This window comes from Dendrobates tinctorius, unplaced genomic scaffold (assembly GCF_039654945.1).
Source record: "Dendrobates tinctorius isolate UK_male_01 unplaced genomic scaffold, ASM3965494v1 ptg000116l, whole genome shotgun sequence".
Classification (NCBI taxonomy): Eukaryota; Metazoa; Chordata; class Amphibia; order Anura; family Dendrobatidae; genus Dendrobates; species Dendrobates tinctorius.
This window is the reverse complement of record NW_027361784.1, coordinates 30,764,583-30,788,520: the sequence shown is the minus strand read 5'-3', so window position 1 is coordinate 30,788,520 and position 23,938 is coordinate 30,764,583. Positions and strand designations below refer to the sequence as shown.

The following is a 23,938-nucleotide window of genomic DNA, read 5'->3' as shown; positions in this document are numbered from 1 at the left end:
AACCCCTAATCCCTCCACAATCCCCCCACCACAATTGTCTAATCCTCCAGGGGCTGAACGCAATTAAAATTTTGTAAATAAGTGCAAAAGAGGGCACTATATGGTCCGAATAGTCAATAGGGGATGGAGTTGTCCCTATTCTGGTTATCAATAGGGACACTTGTAAACCCTATCACAATGGCCATCAATAGACCGACCGGGAGCTCGGGGGGGGGGGGTTTTGTTCCGAGCTCAATAGGACCCCGGACGTCAATGAAGCCCATTAGGCTGTTTTGTTGCCATTTACTATTATTTAGATGAGTGGTCTTAAAGCCGAATCTCTCTGGCTTTAGCTTCTACTACAACTCCCACTAAGTCCTGACAACAGCTGACATGCTGGGAGAGACTCGGCGCAGGTCTACAGTCACAGATTGGAAAAAACTCTGACAATATTCAGGAAGAGAACGCACCGTCCTGATTCCCTCCATGATGACCAATCATAGCCTCAAAAATTAAAGGCAGATGTCAATTTCTATGCACAGATGAGACAAATAAAATAAAAAGTATTTTTACATTACAAGGATATCGTTATTGAGCGTGCTTATAAGATACTGTATAATACTGGCAAAATAACAGCACCATAGTGTCCATAGTATAGTACCCGACATAGTGCCGATATAACAGCACCATAGTGTCCATAGTATAGTTCCCGACATAGTGCCGATATAACATTACCATAGTGTCCATAGTATAGTACCCGACATAGTGCTGATATAACAGTACCATAGAGTCCATAGTATAGTACCCGACATAGTGCCGATATAACAGTACCATAGTGTCCATAGTATAGTACCCGACATAGTGCCGATATAACAGCATCATAGTGTCCATAGTATAGTACCTGACATAGTGCTGATATAACAGCATCATAGTGTCCATAGTATAGTACCTGACATAGTGCTGATATAACAGCATCATAGTGTCCATAGTATAGTACCTGACATAGTGCTGATATAACAGCATCATAGTGTCCATAGTATAGTACCCGACATAGTGCCGATATAACAGCACCATAGAGTCCATAGTATAGTACCCGACATAGTGCTGATATAACAGCATCATAGTGTCCATAGTATAGTACCTGACATAGTGCCGATATAACAGCACCATAGTGTCCATAGTATAATACCTGACATAGTGCTGATATAACAGTACCATAGTATAGTACCTGACATAGTGCTGATATAACAGCACCATAGTGTCCATAGTATAGTACCTGACATAGTGCCGATATAACAGTACCATAGTGTCCATAGTATAGTACCTGACATAGTGCTGATATAACAGCATCATAGTGTCCATAGTATAGTACCTGACATAGTGCTGATATAACAGCATCATAGTGTCCATAGTATAGTACCTGACATAGTGCTGATATAACAGTACCATAGTATAGTACCTGACATAGTGCTGATATAATAGCACCATAGTGTCCATAGTATAGTATCCGACATAGTGCCGATATAACAGCACCATAGTGTCCATAGTATAGTACCTGACATAGTGCCGCTATAACAGCACCATAGTGTCCATAGTATAATACCTGACATAGTGCTGATATAACAGTACCATAGTATAGTACCTGACATAGTGCTGATATAACAGCACCATAGTGTCCATAGTATAGTACCTGACATAGTGCCGATATAACAGTACCATAGTGTCCATAGTATAGTACCTGACATAGTGCTGATATAACAGCATCATAGTGTCCATAGTATAGTACCTGACATAGTGCTGATATAACAGCATCATAGTGTCCATAGTATAGTACCTGACATAGTGCCGATATAACAGCACCATAGTATAGTACCTGACATAGTGCTGATATAATAGCACCATAGTGTCCATAGTATAGTATCCGACATAGTGCCGATATAACAGCACCATAGTGTCCATAGTATAGTACCCGACATAGTGCCGATATAACAGTACCATAGTGTCCATAGTATAGTACCTGACATAGTGCTGATATAATAGCACCATAGTGTCCATAGTATAGTATCCGACATAGTGCCGATATAACAGCACCATAGTGTCCATAGTATAGTACCTGACATAGTGCTGATATAACAGCATCATAGTGTCCATAGTATAGTACCTGACATAGTGCCGCTATAACAGCATCATAGTGTCCATAGTATAGTACCTGACATAGTGCTGATATAACAGTACCATAGTATAGTACCTGACATAGTGCTGATATAACAGCACCATAGTGTCCATAGTATAGTACCTGACATAGTGCCGATATAACAGTACCATAGTGTCCATAGTATAGTACCTGACATAGTGCTGATATAACAGCATCATAGTGTCCATAGTATAGTACCTGACATAGTGCCGCTATAACAGCACCATAGTGTCCATAGTATAATACCTGACATAGTGCTGATATAACAGTACCATAGTATAGTACCTGACATAGTGCCGATATAACAGCACCATAGTGTCCATAGTATAGTACCTGACATAGTGCTGATATAACAGCACCATAGTGTCCATAGTATAGTACCTGACATAGTGCCGATATAACATTACCATAGTGTCCATAGTATAGTACCCGACATAGTGCCGATATAACAGCACCATAGAGTCCATAGTATAGTACCAGACATAGTGCCGATATAACAGCATCATAGTGTCCATAGTATAGTACCTGACATAGTGCCGATATAACATTACCATAGTGTCCATAGTATAGTACCCGACATAGTGCTGATATAACAGTACCATAGTATAGTACCTGACATAGTGCCGATATAACATTACCATAGTGTCCATAGTATAGTACCCGACATAGTGCCGATATAACATTACCATAGTGTCCATAGTATAGTACCCGACATAGTGCCGATATAACATCACCATAGTGTCCATAGTATAGTACCCGACATAGTGCCGATATAACATCACCATAGTGTCCATAGTATAGTACCCGACATAGTGCTGATATAACAGCACCATAGAGTCCATAGTATAGTACCAGACATAGTGCTGATATAACAGCACCATAGTGTCCATAGTATAGTACCCGACATAGTGCCGATATAACATCACCATAGTGTCCATAGTATAGTACCTGACATAGTGCCGATATAACAGCACCATAGAGTCCATAGTATAGTACCTGACATAGTGCTGATATAACAGCACCATAGCGTCCATAGTATAGTACCAGACATAGTGCTGATATAACAGCACCATAGTGTCCATAGTATAGTACCCGACATAGTGCCGATATAACATCACCATAGTGTCCATAGTATAGTACCTGACATAGTGCCGATATAACAGCACCATAGAGTCCATAGTATAGTACCTGACATAGTGCTGATATAACAGCACCATAGCGTCCATAGTATAGTACCAGACATAGTGCTGATATAACAGTACCATAGTATAGTACCTGACATAGTGCCGATATAACAGCATCATAGTGTCCATAGTATAGTACCTGACATAGTGCCGATATAACATTACCATAGTGTCCATAGTATAGTACCCGACATAGTGCTGATATAACAGTACCATAGTATAGTACCTGACATAGTGCCGATATAACATTACCATAGTGTCCATAGTATAGTACCCGACATAGTGCCGATATAACATTACCATAGTGTCCATAGTATAGTACCCGACATAGTGCCGATATAACATCACCATAGTGTCCATAGTATAGTACCCGACATAGTGCCGATATAACATCACCATAGTGTCCATAGTATAGTACCTGACATAGTGCTGATATAACAGCACCATAGAGTCCATAGTATAGTACCAGACATAGTGCTGATATAACAGCACCATAGTGTCCATAGTATAGTACCCGACATAGTGCCGATATAACATCACCATAGTGTCCATAGTATAGTACCTGACATAGTGCCGATATAACAGCACCATAGCGTCCATAGTATAGTACCAGACATAGTGCTGATATAACAGCACCATAGTGTCCATAGTATAGTACCCGACATAGTGCCGATATAACATCACCATAGTGTCCATAGTATAGTACCTGACATAGTGCTGATATAACAGCACCATAGAGTCCATAGTATAGTACCTGACATAGTGCTGATATAACAGCACCATAGCGTCCATAGTATAGTACCAGACATAGTGCTGATATAACAGCACCATAGTATAGTACCCGACATAGTGCTGATATAACAGCACCATAGTGTCCATAGTATAGTACCCGACATAGTGCTGATATAACAGCACCATAGCGTCCATAGTATAGTACCAGACATAGTGCTGATATAACAGCACCATAGTATAGTACCCGACATAGTGCTGATATAACAGCACCATAGTGTCCATAGTATAGTACCCGACATAGTGCTGATATAACAGCACCATAGAGTCCATAGTATAGTACCAGACATAGTGCCGATATAACAGCACCATAGTGTCCATAGTATAGTACCTGACATAGTGCTGATATAACAGTACCATAGTGTCCATAGTATAGTACCTGACATAGTGCCGATATAACAGCACCATAGTGTCCATAGTATAGTACCTGACATAGTGCCGATATAACAGCATCATAGTGTCCATAGTATAGTACCTGACATAGTGCTGATATAACAGCATCATAGTGTCCATAGTATAGTACCTGACATAGTGCTGATATAACAGCATCATAGTGTCCATAGTATAGTACCTGACATAGTGCCGATATAACAGCACCATAGTGTCCAACTGTCCTTAGTATAGTACCTGACATAGTGCCGCTATAACAGCACCATAGTGTCCATAGTATAATACCTGACATAGTGCTGATATAACAGTACCATAGTATAGTACCTGACATAGTGCTGATATAACAGCACCATAGTGTCCATAGTATAGTACCTGACATAGTGCTGATATAACAGTACCATAGTATAGTACCTGACATAGTGCCGATATAACAGCACCATAGTGTCCATAGTATAGTACCTGACATAGTGCCGATATAACATTACCATAGTGTCCATAGTATAGTACCCGACATAGTGCCGATATAACAGCACCATAGAGTCCATAGTATAGTACCAGACATAGTGCCGATATAACAGCACCATAGTGTCCATAGTATAGTACCTGACATAGTGCCGATATAACATTACCATAGTGTCCATAGTATAGTACCCGACATAGTGCCGATATAACAGCACCATAGTGTCCATAGTATAGTACCTGACATAGTGCTGATATAACAGCACCATAGTGTCCATAGTATAGTACCTGACATAGTGCTGATATAACAGTACCATAGTGTCCATAGTATAGTACCTGACATAGTGCTGATATAACAGTACCATAGTATAGTACCTGACATAGTGCTGATATAACAGCACCATAGTGTCCATAGTATAGTACCTGACATAGTGCCGATATAACAGCATCATAGTGTCCATAGTATAGTACCTGACATAGTGCTGATATAACAGCATCATAGTGTCCATAGTATAGTACCTGACATAGTGCTGATATAACAGCATTATAGTGTCCATAGTATAGTACCTGACATAGTGCTGATATAACAGCATCATAGTGTCCATAGTATAGTACCTGACATAGTGCCGATATAACAGCACCATAGTGTCCAACTGTCCATAGTATAGTACCTGACATAGTGCCGCTATAACAGCACCATAGTGTCCATAGTATAATACCTGACATAGTGCTGATATAACAGTACCATAGTATAGTACCTGACATAGTGCTGATATAACAGCACCATAGTGTCCATAGTATAGTACCTGACATAGTGCCGATATAACAGCACCATAGTGTCCATAGTATAGTACCCGACATAGTGCCGATATAACATTACCATAGTGTCCATAGTATAGTACCCGACATAGTGCCGATATAACAGCACCATAGTGTCCATAGTATAGTACCCGACATAGTGCCGATATAACAGCACCATAGTATAGTACCTGACATAGTGCCGATATAACAGCACCATAGTGTCCATAGTATAGTACCTGACATAGTGCTGATATAATAGCACCATAGTGTCCATAGTATAGTACCTGACATAGTGCTGATATAACAGCACCATAGTGTCCATAGTATAGTACCTGACATAGTGCTGATATAACAGTACCATAGTGTCCATAGTATAGTACCTGACATAGTGCTGATATAACAGTACCATAGTATAGTACCTGACATAGTGCTGATATAATAGCACCATAGTGTCCATAGTATAGTACCTGACATAGTGCTGATATAACAGCACCATAGTGTCCATAGTATAGTACCTGACATAGTGCTGATATAACAGTACCATAGTGTCCATAGTATAGTACCTGACATAGTGCTGATATAATAGCACCATAGTGTCCATAGTATAGTACCTGACATAGTGCTGATATAACAGCACCATAGTGTCCATAGTATAGTACCTGACATAGTGCTGATATAACAGTACCATAGTATAGTACCTGACATAGTGCTGATATAATAGCACCATAGTGTCCATAGTATAGTACCTGACATAGTGCCGATATAACAGCACCATATTGTCCATAGTATAGTACCTGACATAGTGCTGATATAACAGTACCATAGTGTCCATAGTATAGTACCCGACATAGTGCCGATATAACAGCACCATAGTGTCCATAGTATAGTACCTGACATAGTGCTGATATAACAGTACCATAGTATAGTACCTGACATAGTGCCGATATAACAGCACCATAGTGTCCATAGTATAGTACCCGACATAGTGGCGATATAACAGCACCATAGTGTCCATAGTATAGTACCTGACATAGTGCTGATATAACAGCACCATAGTGTCCATAGTATAGTACCTGACATAGTGCTGATATAACAGCACCATAGTGTCCATAGTATAGTACCTGACATAGTGCTGATATAACAGCACCATAGTGTCCATAGTATAGTACCTGACATAGTGCTGATATAACAGCACCATAGTGTCCATAGTATAGTACCTGACATAGTGCTGATATAACAGCACCATAGTGTCCATAGTATAGTACCTGACATAGTGCTGATATAACAGCACCATAGTGTCCATAGTATAGTACCTGACATAGTGCTGATATAACAGCACCATAGTGTCCATAGTATAGTACCTGACATAGTGCTGATATAACAGCACCATAGTGTCCATAGTATAGTACCTGACATAGTGCTGATATAACAGCACCATAGTGTCCATAGTATAGTACCTGACATAGTGCTGATATAACATTACCATAGTGTCCATAGTATAGTACCTGACATAGTGCTGATATAACAGCACCATAGTGTCCATAGTATAGTACCTGACATAGTGCTGATATAACAGCACCATAGTGTCCATAGTATAGTACCTGACATAGTGCTGATATACTTGTACTAGATATAGTGAATCTAATAATATCAAATATATAGCAAAATGTGAGGTAGCGCTGTCATTTACTTAGGGGATTCTCGCTTGCAGGAACAGTCCTTGCGGTTTATTCGCGCCTCATAAACCACAGCAGCAACAGAAAGTTCACTTAATAGCATTACCAGCATAGCGTCCATTATAATGCTTCACTCTGGTTACCAATGTCCAGTACGCAGGCTCACTTAGCCTCACAATTATCTCACCCCTGTCAGGGCTCCTCCTGCGGCTGCAGCATTCTGCACACGTTTGTTCCCTCCAGGGAACTCTCAGGCACACATCGCCATTGCTCCCAGCCACTTCACACGTGCTGTCTGGGAGGAAGCTCCATCTCTGCAGGACCTTCTACATTGGACCAACCAGGTCCCAGCATTCACCACATGTGACCTACCCTGGCCACATTATATGGTCTATAGCCACACCCACCGGGTCACATGACTATGACCTCATCACAGGTCCTTCACACACTCATAGTCTTTTACTACAGGCGTTTTCAGACACACCCCTGGGTGGGTTTGTAGGTAACTGGCCCGCCCAACTCCCGAGTTACCTGGAGACTTCTCCCTTATATCTTGAAATAACACCTCAGCAATATCATTGCTGATCAATACTCATAACTAAGTCTCATCTCAAAGCCACCCACTCTGAGATACATAACCTTCCTTCAGGATTCTGCCACTCATCCTCTCCCTTGGAACCTCCACACAGCGCCCCCTAGCGGACATAGTGGTTACTGCACCACATACCTCGCCCCTCTGTTCAACTTGTGGGGTTGAACACACATTACATCAGGCTTTCGAGACTTATCAGATCTGTGATTTGTTCCTCTCTGATAGTCTGGTATGGGGGAGCCACTGCGCATGACAAACTCCGCTTACAAAGGACTTTCAGAACAGCAGAGAGAATTATAGGTTCCCCCCTGCCTAAAATCCAGGATCTTTATGATAAGAGTATTCGATCCCACGCATTGAAAATTTCATCCGATCCCTCTCACCAGGGACACTCCTCATTCCAACTACTCCCTTCAGGACGTCGCTTCAGAGTCCCCAAATGCAGCACCAACCGCCATATGAACAGCTTCTATCCACTCTCTGTTCAACAATTAAATCGTCATGTGTAGACTATATACTGTATCTGTCTTGTTAGATGTTACTTGTTGTATCTGTTGTTATATATTATGTTGCCTCTTTGCCACAAAGAATTCCTTGTATATATGTAATATGTACTTGGCGATAATAAATTTGATTTGATTTGATTTGATTTGAGACCGGGCACTCATCACACCTTGCCCTACAGGTCGAGAGAACCTTTTCACCTGTCATACGACCTCCTCTCTACGTTAGGCCTCCCCCGCCCCCAGCGGTCAGAATATTGGTCCTGCTCTTTGACCCTCCAAGTTACAGTGCGTCATCAGACACGGTCCAGTCACCACCTTCCTCTCTCTGTTTGTTCCGTTCCCCGACCAGCTCCCCCGGTTGGTACGGTCATCAGTCTTAATCAGGCCTACTGTCTGGCCTGAGTCTGATTCATTCAGGGTCTCACAGGAACTACGGTCTCTCAACGTCATCCTGCCAGTCGAACTACCACTTGCTGACATTCTTCGGCCATCTGCCCTGTCACTTCTTGGCGGAACTCTTCGAGTTCTTACATCTGGTTGGGTTGCAGGCGGCCGCCACCTGGTATTCTGTACTTCTTTATTAATTCGCCAGCGGTCCTGCCTCAACTGCTCGATCTCTTGCAGGTACCTCACTCGATACTCCAAGAGCATCTGAAAGTCTCTCAGGCTTTCCACGGAGCCAACCACCAGGATGGGAATCCTACCCACCTCACTAGATACTTGGTCTTCATCATCAGGAGGGATCCTCACTCTCACCACACCGGAGATATTTACAAGGTCTTGCATTACCTTCCCGGATCTTCCAATGATTCTCCCAATCAGAGCTTTGAGTACCGGCACCACATCTTTCCGCAAACCCAGCTGATCCATAGACTCCCTTGCTAACTCTCGGCGTCGAGCAGCCTTCACATTACTCTGCCTGACCCGCTTTTTGGTGTGGAGACACTGTAGATGCATCTCTTTCAGGACAGCTACTCGGTTTGATGTATCTTCCCTATCTGATACTACCACCAACTGCCGAGTCTCAGGTGCCCAGCGCATCTTACACGCTTTGACTGCTTCTTTGAAAGCCTCATGCACACCTTCCTCCGCACAGGCTTCTTGCATGTCTTCTGGTACGTCAATCACCAACTGGAAGGTTGTGGTCTTGCTCTCCTCCTGGACCGAAGGCTCTTGCTTTACCACGGACACTTCCCTCCCTGCCGTTGACCCGACCGGGTGACTGTCTTCTTCCGCTCTTAACTACTCAACTTCACACGATTTGACCACTTCATGACCCTTTTCCACGAGGGCTACTGGCCGTTCTGTCCTGTTATCACTTACGCTCACTCGCGGTAAGTCTTTGTCCAATTTCTCCCGCAGAAGACTTTTAACTACACCTCTGTGTTCTTCCATTTCTTCCCTAAGGGTCTTGTTCACATTTTGCCACATTAACAGGTGACCACTGAGCTCCAAGACTTTTTTCTCAAGCCCTACCACATCCTCTCTTAAGGTGTTGTTCACACTGTGCCACGTTGACAGGTGACCTCTGAGGTTCAAGACTTCTTTCTCGAGCTCCTTCACTCTCTGCTCGGCTGTTTGTCTCCTCACACTTTCACATTCGAGATGTTCCTTTACTGTCTCTTTTATTAACTGTAACTCCTGCTCTAGTTCTCTTTTGGCCAGTATGTGTTGCACTACTACTTCTTTAATCAAATCGTCAAAAGGTACCCTTGGGTTAGTCCCGTCAGTCGAGTGAACCTCCCAGTTACCCTCTGACTGTATCTCTATCCCGTTATCTTCTTGACCAGGTTACCATTCGTCCTGTCACGAGTTTCAGTCAGCACAGCACTAGATTCTGTCCTAGGGGTGGCTACTGGTAATAACACGTCACAGTCACACCACACCGTACGGTGAACCCCCAAGACACTCTCTTTCCGTGTATCAGCTCTGCTCTTTTTGCTTACCGCACCCTTCTCATTCACACTGAAGTACCCTTCAGGTGACGTCAGGTCAGTAAATTTGTCTGATGCCATTCTTTCTCCGGTCGCCCCTACGTCTGGCCTGTCCACGTTAGGAAGCGTCAGCGTCTCAGTGTCTGCTAGCCCTACAGTAGACACGTCTCCATCCTCCTGGCATAGGTCATCAAACCTGACCAAGTCCTGGCCGCACTCCCAGGTATGAACTAAGTCTGGTGGTATACTGCCACCTTGGCACCCACTGACTCCGAACCCCTGATACATTACTCTGTCTACCGCATAGTTCACTGTGACCCCATGTGCACAGCAAACCAGGACCATTTTCTCGGTCAGACAGAGAGTGAGAAGAGTTCCTACCAGAGTCACCTGACTCTTTGAGTCCAGCCGTCCCGATATCCCTTCCTGGTGTAGCATCACGGTACACACTTGCGGCCCGTCATCATTCGGAAAGAATATCCCACATTCTGGAAATGACATACACTGCGGTACTCCTGGCATACCCACTGAGTCACCCAGTGCTGTCATTCCTTCAAACTTGGCCCCTTTCTGGACCACCACCCCACTTTGGGTTGCCACCCACTCCTGGGACTCCACCTCTTTTTGGGTTACCACCCCGCTTTGGGTCACCTCCCCCTTCTGGGACTCCACCCTCTTTCGGGATCTACCCATGTCCATTAAACCGGTCTTCTCAGACCACAGTTCACACAACACAGTTTATGTCTTAACGATACCACACAAGTCCTTGTTGGCACCACCACAGCTCCTGCTGTCACCGATCACTGACACCACCGGCTGCTGTTCACACACAGCGGCTGTAGTCACTGCAGCTCCTGCTGCGCCGTCTTCGTGGACCCGCCGATCCACCGGAAGCCGCTTGTCACCTTCGTAACCCCGAGTTACTGGAAGCCGCTTGTCACCTTCGTGACCCCACTGAGCCACATCAAGCTGCTTGTCACCTTCTTGACTCCCACTGAGCCACCGCCGGCTGAGTTGAGAAAAGAAGAAAAGAAAAACACCACACAAAAAAACTCCAAAAACTCACGTGTCCTTTCTGTGTGCTATTCAGGACGTACCATCTCCGCCTGAGACCGTCCAACACAGAGGGCGCACCGGGTGCTATTCAGGGAGCGGACCCTCTTTCCATAGTTTCCCAACACGCCGGCCTCACCAACACAAAACTTACGTGTCCTGTCTGTGTGCTATTCAGGACGCACCGTCTCCACCTGAGACCGTCCAACACACAGGGCGCACTGGGTGCTATTCAGGGAGCAGACCCTCTTTCCAGGGTTTCCCAACACACCGGCCTCACCAGGTCCAGGGGCTTAGCGGGTGCTATTCAGGACATCCGTCTCGGCCTGAGACTGCCCAACACTTATGCCTCACCAGGTCCAAGGTCATACCACGTGCTCCAGGGCTCTTCCCAACACTGACCCTCCAGGACCTTGCTCACTGAACCCTCCAGGAACACAGTCTTTACCACGGACCCAGGTCAGTACACCACGAACACCAGTCCGTTGCCTGTGTCGGCCACACAGGTCCTCGGATACCTCTTCTCCTCAGAGGCACCCTATAGCAATCACCAGTCTCTTGCTCACTGAGCCCGGTCAGTAAAACACTTTTTTTTTCTCTTTCACGACCGTCACCTGCTGGCCGCGCAGGTTCTCGGACCCCTCTACCGCAGAGGTGTCCTATCAGTCTCTTTCTCCTGGGGAAACGGCCACACTGGGCTCACCGATTCGGGCAGTGCCTTACTCACTAGGCCGCCCCACGGTTCCAGAACCACAGCCGGGCAGTGGCTTCCCCAACCATCAGCCTTCCTGGCTCAGCGTTGCCAGCACTGCAACATGCACTTTTTGGAAACCGTTGCCCTTAGCCACCGACTTTGCAGTCCTCTTCCGTTGCTCCCAGCAACAAGGCTAGATTATTGCCCATTGCTTCTCCACCAAATGTGAGGTAGCACTGTCATTTACTTAGGGGATACTCGCTTGCAGCGAACAAAAACCCAGTTCTGGCACTGATTTTCCATCAAATCATACAGTCCTTGCGGTTTATTCGCGCCTCATAAACCACAGCAGCATCAGAAAGTTCACTTAATAGCATTACCAGCATAGCGTCCAATATAATGCTTCACTCTGGTTACCAATGTCCAGTACGCAGGCTCACTTAGCCTCACAATTATCTCACCCATGTCAGGGCTCCTCCTGCGGCTGCAGCATTCTGCACACGTTTGTTCCCTCCAGGGAACTCTCAGGCACACATCGCCATTGCTCCCAGCCACTTCACACGTGCTGTCTGGGAGGAAGCTCCATCTCTGCAGGACCTTCAACATTGGACCAACCAGGTCCCAGCATTCACCACATGTGCCCTACCCTGGCCACATTATATGGTCTATAGCCACACCCACCGAGTCACGTGACTATGACCTCATCACAGGTCCTTCACACACTCATAGTCTTTTACTGCAGGCGTTTTCAGACACACCCCTGGGTGGGTTTGTAGGTAACTGGCCCGCCCAACTCCCGAGTTAACTGGAGACTTCTCCCTTATATCTTGAAATAACACCTCAGCAATATCATTGCTGATCAATACACATAACTAAGTCTCCATCTCAAAGCCACCCACTCTGAGATACATAACCATCCTTCAGGATTCTGCCACTCATCCTCTCCCTTGGAACCTTCACACAGCGCCCCCTAGCGGACATAGTGGTTACTATACCACACAAGATAATCGTGTCATGAAGTAGTAGCAGGCAGATTGTAACTATAACAGAATCCAAAATAATTGCAATATAGACGTACCAGGTACAGGGGAAATTGTTGTGAGTTCATTCTCCCCTTCACCTTTAATGTCTGATGAACTCCCTCTACTGGTGAAGACAGGTAGTGAAATTGATTGGGATGGGAAGAACTTGTCATCTGAACAGGCGGAGTGTGATTGGACATCTGGAATCTCTGAGTGGATATAAGGCAGCCGACGCCCTGCAGGGCTGCTGGTGATCCTTTCTGTTCTGAGCTCTTGCATCCAGCTTAGTTCCTGTCTACTAAAAGCTAAGTTTTTGCCCTGCTATTATTCTATGAGATTTTGTCTGGTTTCCTTAGTGTTTGTATTCAGCCAGTCCTGGTTGGGACTGGCTGGATTCCATTTTTGTCTCTGATCAGTTGATCTCTTTGCTCTGTTTTCAGAATATACCTGAGTGCTGATATAGTGATTTTGAAGTCTAGCGACTTCAGGGCCTTTTTCCCTATCAGACGGTTGGGACATTTTTGGTAGGGTTTTTTGCGGATTGCAGCCAGCATCTTTTCTGTCCTGTCCTATCTAGTTAGTTGGGCCCCATCGTTTGCTCAGCCTATCTTTCTGTCTGTGTTTGTGTTTTCATCTGTTTTTCACCGACAATACATGTTGGGGGCTTTCTGTTGCTTTGGGGTCTGCTCTGGGGCAGTTTAGATTTCCCCTTTACTTCTTTAGGCTTATGTAGTTGTCCGGCTGTGACGAGGGGGTCTAGGGCACTGTAGGAACCCCCCATGGCTACTGTTAGTTGTGGTTTATAGGATTAGGGGTCTGCAATCCGATAGCTACCAACCTCTCCGGTTTTCTGGACTTAGCTTGTATTTTTGTTTTCTCCTCCTCCGGTGACTCATTCATAACAGAATCACCCGCCATACCGCAGATCCTAGGGTACTCAATAGCAGGAGAGAATTGCAAAAAAAAAGAGAAAAAAAAAAGTGTCAGAATTTTTTTTTTTTTTTGTGTATATTTTTCCCTCTATTTCTCTGAGGCCGTAGGGGGAATTATTTCTCAATGGAGATTAAGCAATTGTCTGATCGTGTGGAACAGCTTACTGCTGAAGTGCGGGGAATTTCCGCCTATCTTGCTCATTCACATGCTGCTGAACCAAAGATTAATACTCCTGATGTGTTTTTTGGAGATCGGTCTAAATTTCTGAATTTTAAGAATAATTGTAAATTATTTTTTGCCTTGAAGCCTAACTCATCGGGGAGCTCCGCGCAGCAGGTTAAAATTGTCATCTCTTTTTTGCGTGGCGATCCCCAGGATTGGGCGTTTTCTTTGAAACCTGATGATCCTATTCTGACTGATGTGAATGCATTTTTTCAGGCCTTGGGGTTGTTGTATGACAAACCTAATGCTATTGATCAGGCTGAAAAGGCCCTGATGGCATTGAGCCAGGGTCGTGATTCTGCAGAGTTGTACTGTCAAAAATTCCGAAATTGGGCGGTCCTTACTACCTGGAATGATGGTGCCTTGGCAGCTCTCTTTTGGAAGGGTTTGTCAGAAACCATAAAAGATACTATGGTGGGATTTCCTGTTCCCTCTGGTCTTGACGATTCTATGTCATTAGCCATTCAGGTTGATCGGCGTTTGCGTGAACGCAAAACAGCACGTGAGGTGTTGCCACCTGTTGAACAAATGTCTGAACCTATGCAATGTGATAGAGTTTTGTCTAGGGCGCAGCGTCAGGAGTTCAGAAGGCGTAATAAGCTGTGTTTTTTCTGTGGAGATGCCTCTCATATTATTTCTGTCTGCCCTAAACGAGAGAAACGTTTTGCATACACATTTGCTGTGGGTGGTGTTCAACCTAAGTTTCTTCTGGCAATTACTCTGATCTGCTCCCTGTCCACATTTTCCGCTAAGGCTTTTGTGGATTCGGGAGCAGCTCTGAACCTGATGGACTTGGATTTTGCTAAACGTTGTGGGTTTCCTATGACACCTCTGCGGATGCCTATCCCTTTGAGGGGTATTGATGCTACTCCTTTGGCGAAGAATAAACCTCAATTTTGGACCCAGGTGGTAATGCGGGTCGCCCCAGACCATCAAGAAAATTGCAGATTTTTGGTGTTGCATAATTTGCATCATACCATCGTTCTGGGGTTTCCCTGGTTGCAAATCCATAATCCAGTTTTGGATTGGAAATCTGTGTCTGTGGTGAGTTGGGGTTGTCGGTGTGCCCTTAGTGACGCTCCTATTTTCTCTACCTCTCCCCAGTCGCATGATGTTCCTGACTATTTGGCTGATTTTTATGATGTATTTAGTGAGAATGAGTCTGCGTCTTTGCCTCCTCATAGGAGTTATGACTGTGCAATTGAGCTGAGCCCTGGGTGTAAATTTCCCAAGGGTCGACTTTTCAATTTATCTGTACCCGAGCACAAGGCTATGCGATCCTATATTAAGGAGTCGTTGGAGAAGGGTCATATTAGACCATCCTCTTCACCCTTAGGTGCTGGGTTTTTTTTTGTGGCCAAGAAAGATGGTTCATTAAGGCATTGTATTGACTATCGTTCCCTCCACAAAATTACTGTTAAATATCAGTATCCGTTACCCCTGATTTCTGATCTATTCTCCAGAGTTAAAGGTGCTTGCTAGTTTACCAAGCTTGACCTCAGGGGGGCGTATAATCTTATTCGCATTAAGCAGGGGGATGAAAGGAAGACGGCATTTAATACTCCGGAGGGACATTTTGAGTACCTGGTGATGCCTTTTGGGCTCACTAATGCCCCTTCTGTCTTCCAGTGCTTCATGAATGATATTTTCCGAGACTTTGTGGATAAATTTTTGATCATCTATCTGGATGATATTTTGCTCTTTTCCAAGGATTGGGACTCTCATGTGGAACATGTTCGGACTGTGTTCCGGATTTTGAGGGAGAATTCCCTGTATTTCAAGGGATCGAAATGCCTTTTTGGGGTACAGAGGATTTCATTTTTGGGATTTATTTTGTCTCCGTCAACTATTGAAATGGACCCGGCCAAGGTACAGGCCATTTATGATTGGGTTCAGCCCACTTCTTTGAAGGCCCTCCAGAAGTTTTTGGGTTTGGCTAATTTTTATCGTAAATTTATAGCTAATTTTTCTGGTATTGCCAAACCATTGACTGATTTGACTAAGAAGGGGGCTGATGTGCTGAATTGGTCTCCGGAGGCTGTTTCTTCCTTTCAGGAGCTGAAGCGAATGTTCACTTCTGCTCCGGTTTTGCGGCAACCTGATGTCTCACTCCCGTTTCAGGTACAGGTGGACGCTTCTGAGATTGGTGCAGAAGCTGTTTTTCCCCAAAAAGATCCTGTAACATCTAAAATGAATCCCTGTGCTTTCTTTTCCCGAAAGTTCGCCCCATCCGAACGTAACTATGATGTGGGGAATCGGGAACTGTTAGCCATGAAATGGGCATTTGAGGAGTGGAGACATTGGTTGGAGGGAGCTAAACATCAAGTCGTGGTCCTTACTGACCACAAGAATTTGATTTACCTGGAGTCGGCCAAACGCTTGAATCCTAGACAGGCTAGGTGGGCCTTGTTTTTCACACGTTTTGATTTTGTGGTCTCTTTTCTTCAGGGCACTAAGAATGTCAAGGCAGACGCCCTCTCTAGGAGTTTCTTTGCTGATTTTCCTATTGTGACCAAGCCTGCTACCATCTTAGGTGAGGGGGTAGTTCTTTCTGCCATCTCGCCCGATTTGAGACGGGTTCTGGAAGAGTTTCAGGAGGACAAACCTGAGCGTTGTCCCATTGGAAAATTGTATGTTCCTGACCAGTGGAGGAAGAGAGTGATGTCTGAGGTTCATTGCTCCGCATTGGCTGGTCATCCAGGTATTTTTGGTACTAGAGATTTGGTGAGTCGGTCTTTTTGGTGGCCCGACATGTCTCGTGATGTCAGGAATTTTGTGCAGTCCTGTGGGACTTGCTCCCGGTCTAAACCTTGTTCTCGCTCTAGTGGGTTGTTGATGCCTTTGCCGGTGCCCAGGAGGCCATGGACCCATATTTCAATGGATTTTATCTCCGATATGCCTGTCTCTCAGAGAATGACTGTTATTTGGGTGATTTGTGATAGATTCTCTAAGATGGTCCATCTTGTACCACTCCCTAAGTTGCCATCTTCCTCTGAGTTGGTGCTCTTGTTCTTGCAGCAGGTGGTTCGCTTGCACGGGATTCCTGATAACATTGTATCTGACAGAGGAGTTCAGTTTGTGTCTAGATTTTGGAGGACTTTCTGTTCCAAGCTGGGAATTCAGTTGTCCTTCTCCTCTGCGTTTCACCCTCAGACCAATGGGCAGACGGAGAGAACAAACCAGACTTTGGAGTCGTATTTGAGATGTTTTATTTCTGCTGATCAGGATGATTGGGTTTCATTTTTGCCCTTGGCCGAATTTGCTTTAAATAATAGAGCTAGTTCTGCCACTTTGATGTCACCTTTTTTTTGTAACTTTGGGTTTCATCCTCGATTCTCTTCAGGGCAGGTGGAGTCTTCTGCCTGCCCAGGTGTTGACACTGTGGTGGAGAGAATGCACCAGATCTGGGACCAAGTGGTGGATAAGTTGTCCTCTCCCAGGAAAAGGCCCAGCGGTTTTCCAACCGGCATAGGACCATTGGTCCCCGCTTTAAGGTGGGTGATATGGTTTGGTTGTCATCAGAGAATATCTCTATGAAGGTGGCTTCTCCAAAGTTTAAACCTAGATTTATTGGACCTTACAAGATTTTGGAGATTCTTAATCCGGTCTCTTTTCGATTGGCTCTTCCTGTTACATTCAAGATCCTTAACGTGTTTCATAAGTCTCAGTTAAAGAGGTTTGTTGAGCCAGTAGTTCCTGTGGTGGCACCTCCTGACCCTGTGTTGGTTGAAGGTAATGTGGAATATGAGGTTGAGAAGATACTGGATTCTCGTCTGGCTAGACGGAGACTCCAGTATTTGGTTAAATGGAAGGGTTATGGCCAGGAGGATAATTCTTGGGTCCCTGCATCCGATATTCATGCCGAAAGATTGGTTCGTGCTTTTCATCGGGCCCATCCTGATCGCCATGGTGGCGTGGATGAGGGTTCGGTGACCCCTCCTCAAGGGGGAGGTACTGTTGTGAGTTCATTCTCCCCTTCACCTTTAATGTCTGATGAACTCCCTCTGCTGGTGAAGACAGGTAGTGAAATTGATTGGGATGGGAAGAACCTGTCATCTGAACAGGTGGAGTGTGATTGGACATCCGGAATCTCTGAGTGGATATAAGGCAGCCGACGCCCTGCAGGGCTGCTGGTGATCCTTTCTGTTCTGAGCTCTTGCATCCAGCTTAGTTCATGTCTACTAAAAGCTAAGTTCTTGCCCTGCTATTTTTCCATGAGATTTTGTCTGGTTTCCTTAGTGTTTGTATTCAGCCAGTCCTGGTTGGGACTGGCTGAATTCCATTTTTGTCTCTGATCAGTTGATCTCTTTGCTCTGTTTTCAGAATATACCTGAGTGCTGATATAGTGATTTTGAAGTCTAGCGACTTCAGGGCCTTTTTCCCTATCAGACGGTTGGGACATTTTTGGTAGGGTTTTTTGCGGATTGCAGCCAGCATCTTTTCTGTCCTGTCCGTCCTATCTAGTTAGTTGGGCCCCATCGTTTGCTCGGCCTGTCTTTCTGTCTGTGTTTGTGTTTTCATCTGTTTTTCACCGACAATACATGTTGGGGGCTGTCTATTGCTTTGGGGTCTGCTCTGGGGCAGTTTAGATTTCCCCTTTCCTTCTTTAGGCTTATGTAGTTCTCCGGCTGTGACGAGGGGTCTAGGGCACCGTAGGAACCCCCCACGGCTACTGTTAGTTGTGGTGTATAGGATTAGGGGTCTGCAATCCGATAGCTACCAACCTCTCCGGTTTTCTGGACTTAGCGTGTATTTTTGTTTTCTCCTCCTCCGGTGACTCATTCATAACAGGAAATATTACAATCTTTCTGCAGCAGGCACGTGCCAATATGTTCGTTACAGTACCAAAATACTTTGTAGTAGAATGGACCTAATTCAAATTGAAATGTACCAGATGTACAAAATAGTACAGTATAATAGTGCCAGACAAAAATGCTGATATAATAATGCCAGACATGATACCAGTGTATTAGTGCTAACACTGACAGACTATAACAGCACCAGATACTGTGTCGATGTACGGTACAAGCAGCCATTGTACCGATGTAATAGTGCCAGATATTGTGCCAATAAAATAGTATCAAACATAGCACCAATACAAAAAGCACCAATCATTGTACCAAAATGATAGCATCAAACATCGTGACAATATAATAGTACCAGGTGCAGTGCCAGTAGGACAGTACAGGGTACCAATATGTTAGTCTAGTACTGTTATACTGACACTAAGTGCACTTTAATAGCACCAATATAATACTACCATACAATACATTGCAGCAATTTAATATGTGCCGGACATAGTGCCAATGATATAGTGCCGATATAATAGTAAAAGACATAGCACCAAAATAGTAGCACCACTGATCGTATGAATATACTAGTGCCAATATAACAGTACCAGATAGAGCGCCAATAGGATAGGAGCAGACATGGCATCATACTAGTGCCAATGCAACAGTATACGACATAGTGCACTATATATACCCACTATAGCACCAGATACAGTGCCAATATAACACACTGTAGCAATTTAGTGGTGCCGTACATAGTGCCAATAAAATAGTATCAGACATAGCAAAATATAATAGCAGGAGGCTTAGTACCAATAAACTAGTGCCAAAACGGCAGTGCCCGGCATAGTGTACTATAATTGTATGTGACCTAGTGCCAATAGAATAATACCAGATATAGCTTCATTATAGCACCAGACAATGCATCACTTATGATTGGATTAGCGCCACTTTTTGTCACATGTTTACTGTTTTGCATCTTTTATTTTGCACCATATTTATATTTGTGCTTTTTTCCATGTCTCTTTTATGTGTTCGCCAGTTTTGTTTTGTTGTTTTTTTACTATTCACCACTGTGTTTCGAAGTTTAGAGTTTCCGGATGTTTTCGCCTGATTCATCATTTGAGAATTTTCAAGTAATGAAAAGAAAAAAAAATTTGCAAAATTGGCGGCATATGTAGTGCAGTCCTCTCTTGGAGTGATTTTATATACGTCAGTTATTTTGGTGGAATGTTTGCACAATTTAGCAAAACAAGCAACTTGTTGCACTAAAATTTCCAAAAAAGAGGTTGTCCTCTGGTCTTTTGCTAAAAGTCTGCAGTCGTGCTATGTGACTGCAGACTTCTGAATCTTCACAGTGCGCACACAGCATGCTGTCAGGATTCTCTAGTGCTGTCATGTGACCGCAGCTTTGCGATTTCTATATTTTCCGGAGGCGAACTGACCGCACACGTCTAGTTGGAATGTGATAGGAAGTATGGAAATCACATACTTGCTTTTACGACTCTGTTATCGGATGTCCTAGGACCAAGGGCTCCTTCCCTGTCCCTAACGCTAGGGGCGCCCTAGCTCGCCCTGTTCCCCAGATAACTTGTGACAGTGAAGAATCCGGGGCCACATACCTTGCCTTATTTCTTGAATCTGCCCTTAATCTGTTACCTTCCCCCACCCAGGGAATAGGGGAGTAGTAGTATACTGTAAAACACCAATCAGACTAACAAGGTAATATGAACAGGGATAAAGGAAAGTACCAATCATGCAAATATCCACACATAAACAACAGAGGTAAACTCAGGGAAATTGAGGATGGAGTTAAACTAAAGTAGGAGAAGAAAGGGAATTCTCACGTACTCAAAACCTAGCAACAGTCACGGATAAATCCACCAAACGCCTTCTCCAATAACAACCAACAACCTCCAGCCATGCAGAATAAGCTAGCTCTGACAATGAGTGCTAGCCAGGTCCCAGGTTATATAGGAGATGGGAGTGGCTAACAGTGAACAGCTGAGAGCCTTAATGCAGGAAATCTTCCAGGAGCTCTCAACGTAGCAGATTAACCCCTGCACTGCTAAAAGAAATTTACACCATTTAATAAGAAGGTGGCATACTTCTAATAAGTGCAGGACTAGGACAAATCAGACGCTGGGGTCTTCTGGCTCATTTCTGACATGATAAACCAGTGACATTTGCGGTGAAATGACCAGTGCTGAAAAATCCTGACAGCGTGCGGTGTGTGCGCTGTGAGGATTCAGAAGTGTGCGGTCACCTAGAGTAACCATAGCCTTTTCTCAAAAAACAGAAGAACCTCTTTAAAAACAAAAATAAAGATCAATTTTGACTTTACGCAAAATTCATTTTGGAGAATCTTGGGCCAAAAAACGGTAAAAAAAAAACGAAAATGATTAATGGGGGCCAATGTGTACAAAGTTGCAGCAGACACTGTGAAAATATAATTGTACATGACATAATGTGTACATAGCAGTAGCAGACGTATTGCTTATAAAATACTACCAGGCCCAAGATCGTCCAGTTCTCCTGATGAGGATTATCATGACTTTCATCAGTTCTCAATCTATAACTATAGCTATAAACCCAGCCTAATACTAAATGTTAATACAATCCGTTTGAGCTCCTCTCTTCCTGATCGTAATCAGTGTTTTTTTTTTAGCAGCAACCAAAATCTTTTGAATCAATAAAGTAAATGTTGAGAAATGTCCGATATCGCAAGCCAGCGCTAGTAGATGGCAGTGAGCCGAGTTCCCTAAGACAATGCATCCTTTGTGCCGACGTTTGTAAATAAAACTCACAATAAAGCAGATAAAGATCTGATATCCGTCGGGTAGCCCGACCGCGTGATGAAAATGTGTCCGAGCGAGTCGGAAAGAACACGTCACCACGCCAATATATACATCGAGTGATCCGTGATGGCTTGGACAGCGGCCAACTGTCTACTCTCTTGTCCGTGCGATTGCTTTTGTGTATGCAAAGCTTGACTTTCCAGTTTTACCCTTATCTGCCTCCGTGATAGGAAATCGATAAAGATATTGATTTCTTTTTTTTTTTTTTCTTTTGGTGGGGTAAACGGAGTCGCATAAAATTAGTAAAACGGCTGTAGGTCATACTGGTGGCCCCCATTGAGATGCGTGATGGAAATAACGACCCCCCCAGCTTGGACAACCATTTTCATTAGGCAATGGTAACAAGGGCAAAGTCAATGAAAACAAAAAAAATACAAAAAGTCCCTGACAACTGAAGGTTCTCATCTTGAGTAAACCTTAACTTATCTGGTATTTTAATGTGTTTGCTTTATCAACATTTGGTCCTGATCCCTGGAGCTTTTGGAATGAAAGATGTCTTGCCTGCAGGGGGTGGACAGAAACCTGAAGGTCTGATAATGACCGCTTATCCCCCCTCCCCACTGCCAGACAAGAGCAATAAAGCCATTGCTTTGCAAGTTCTTTTGCATGCACAAATTGTTGACACCCTTTCTTTGTAGTGGATGTTGAATTGTCCACATTCTTTCTCAATAACAGAATGTACTTTCTTCTATCAGATGATCCTCAAGGTAACATGGATCTCAAGCCTCTTGGTGATTGAGCTTCAGAAAGTCGTAAAAACAACAACAAAAAAGTCTTATGAGTCATTCAGCTTTATAAATCTGGCCATACACATTAGTCTTGTCAACCGAAGCCGCCAATATCGATGGATTCAGCCAACAGTCTAATGTGTATGGGGGCGCCGGCCAATTGATGGTTGAGAGAGATGTCAATCAGGAATATCCGATTGCAGACTGCCGATCACATTGTCCTCCCGTAGATGAAGCGCGAGGCAAACGGATCTGTCAGCGGAGTTCTCTTAGAGAACACAGGAGCGCTCTGCTGAACGAGCGCTTCTGTGATCAGAGAAGTCAGCCAAGATGAATATTGGCCGGACGAGCTTTCAGCTGACAGTCATCAGATGGCCATCTAATGTGTATGGACAGATTAAAAAGTCTCCTAAATAGCTGCCAGGTACCACTGACCTAGATGCTGGGCCGAACTTCCGCTAATCGATCTGCTCATCTCTAGTTACTATACATCCATACATGGTGGTGGTTTAGGACCTTTAACATCCCATGATTTTCAATAGGGGCTCCAATTTTAACAAATTCCATAAATTATCGTCAAATGCTTACAAAACTGTCGACAGGCTATAATTCATATCACTGTAACCTGGTGGCCACATAGAACACAACTCTCAAAACAGAGTATCACAAATTTTTTTCACCGTTCATATGTCCAGTCAAGAGGAAAGGTAAGGAAGGGCACAACGGTATGTCAATTATGTCATTGTTTGACTGTGTCTTATGTAAAGTTGCTCTTTTGAATACAAAAGGACCACTGGGTGTAAACAGGTTTCTGCAATGCATCTAATCACTGTTGATAAAATTATGCCACGGCCAGACAGAACTTTCAAAAGCATTTGCTTGTTTGCCAATCACATTTGCGCCATGTGTTTAGACAATGTTTTTGCATTTTAGACCATGGAGTCCTTACAACCAAAACAGCAGGGAAGAAAATATTCACACACAAATGTTTTTGTTTTTCCAACCAGTTGTCCTGTACTGGGGTTAATATACAGCATTGCAGACAGCTGTAGAGTATTTGAGAAGTTGTCTGTTCTGGTCTTCAAGGCTCCGTCTTGTTGATTCAGGAGGTGAAGAGGATTTAGGTCTTATCTT

The 23,938-nt window shown here is 44.1% G+C and overlaps 1 protein-coding gene across 3 annotated transcripts in view; it reads right to left on the bottom strand.

Moving 5' to 3' along the window:
• Nucleotides 1-23,938, bottom strand: part of LOC141101311 (uncharacterized) — a 184,258-nt gene that overhangs the window by 87,558 nt on the left and 72,762 nt on the right. Inside the window, exon 1 of one of the 3 annotated variants that reach the window (XR_012234933.1) lies at nt 7,660-7,842. The exons of 1 other annotated variant lie outside the window; for it this stretch is intronic. The gene's annotated coding sequence lies outside the window, so the exon portion shown is untranslated. Of the gene's footprint in view, nt 1-7,659; nt 14,204-23,938 lie in introns of those variants that run through there. One more of the 3 variants, XM_073590324.1, reaches the window with a different exon arrangement.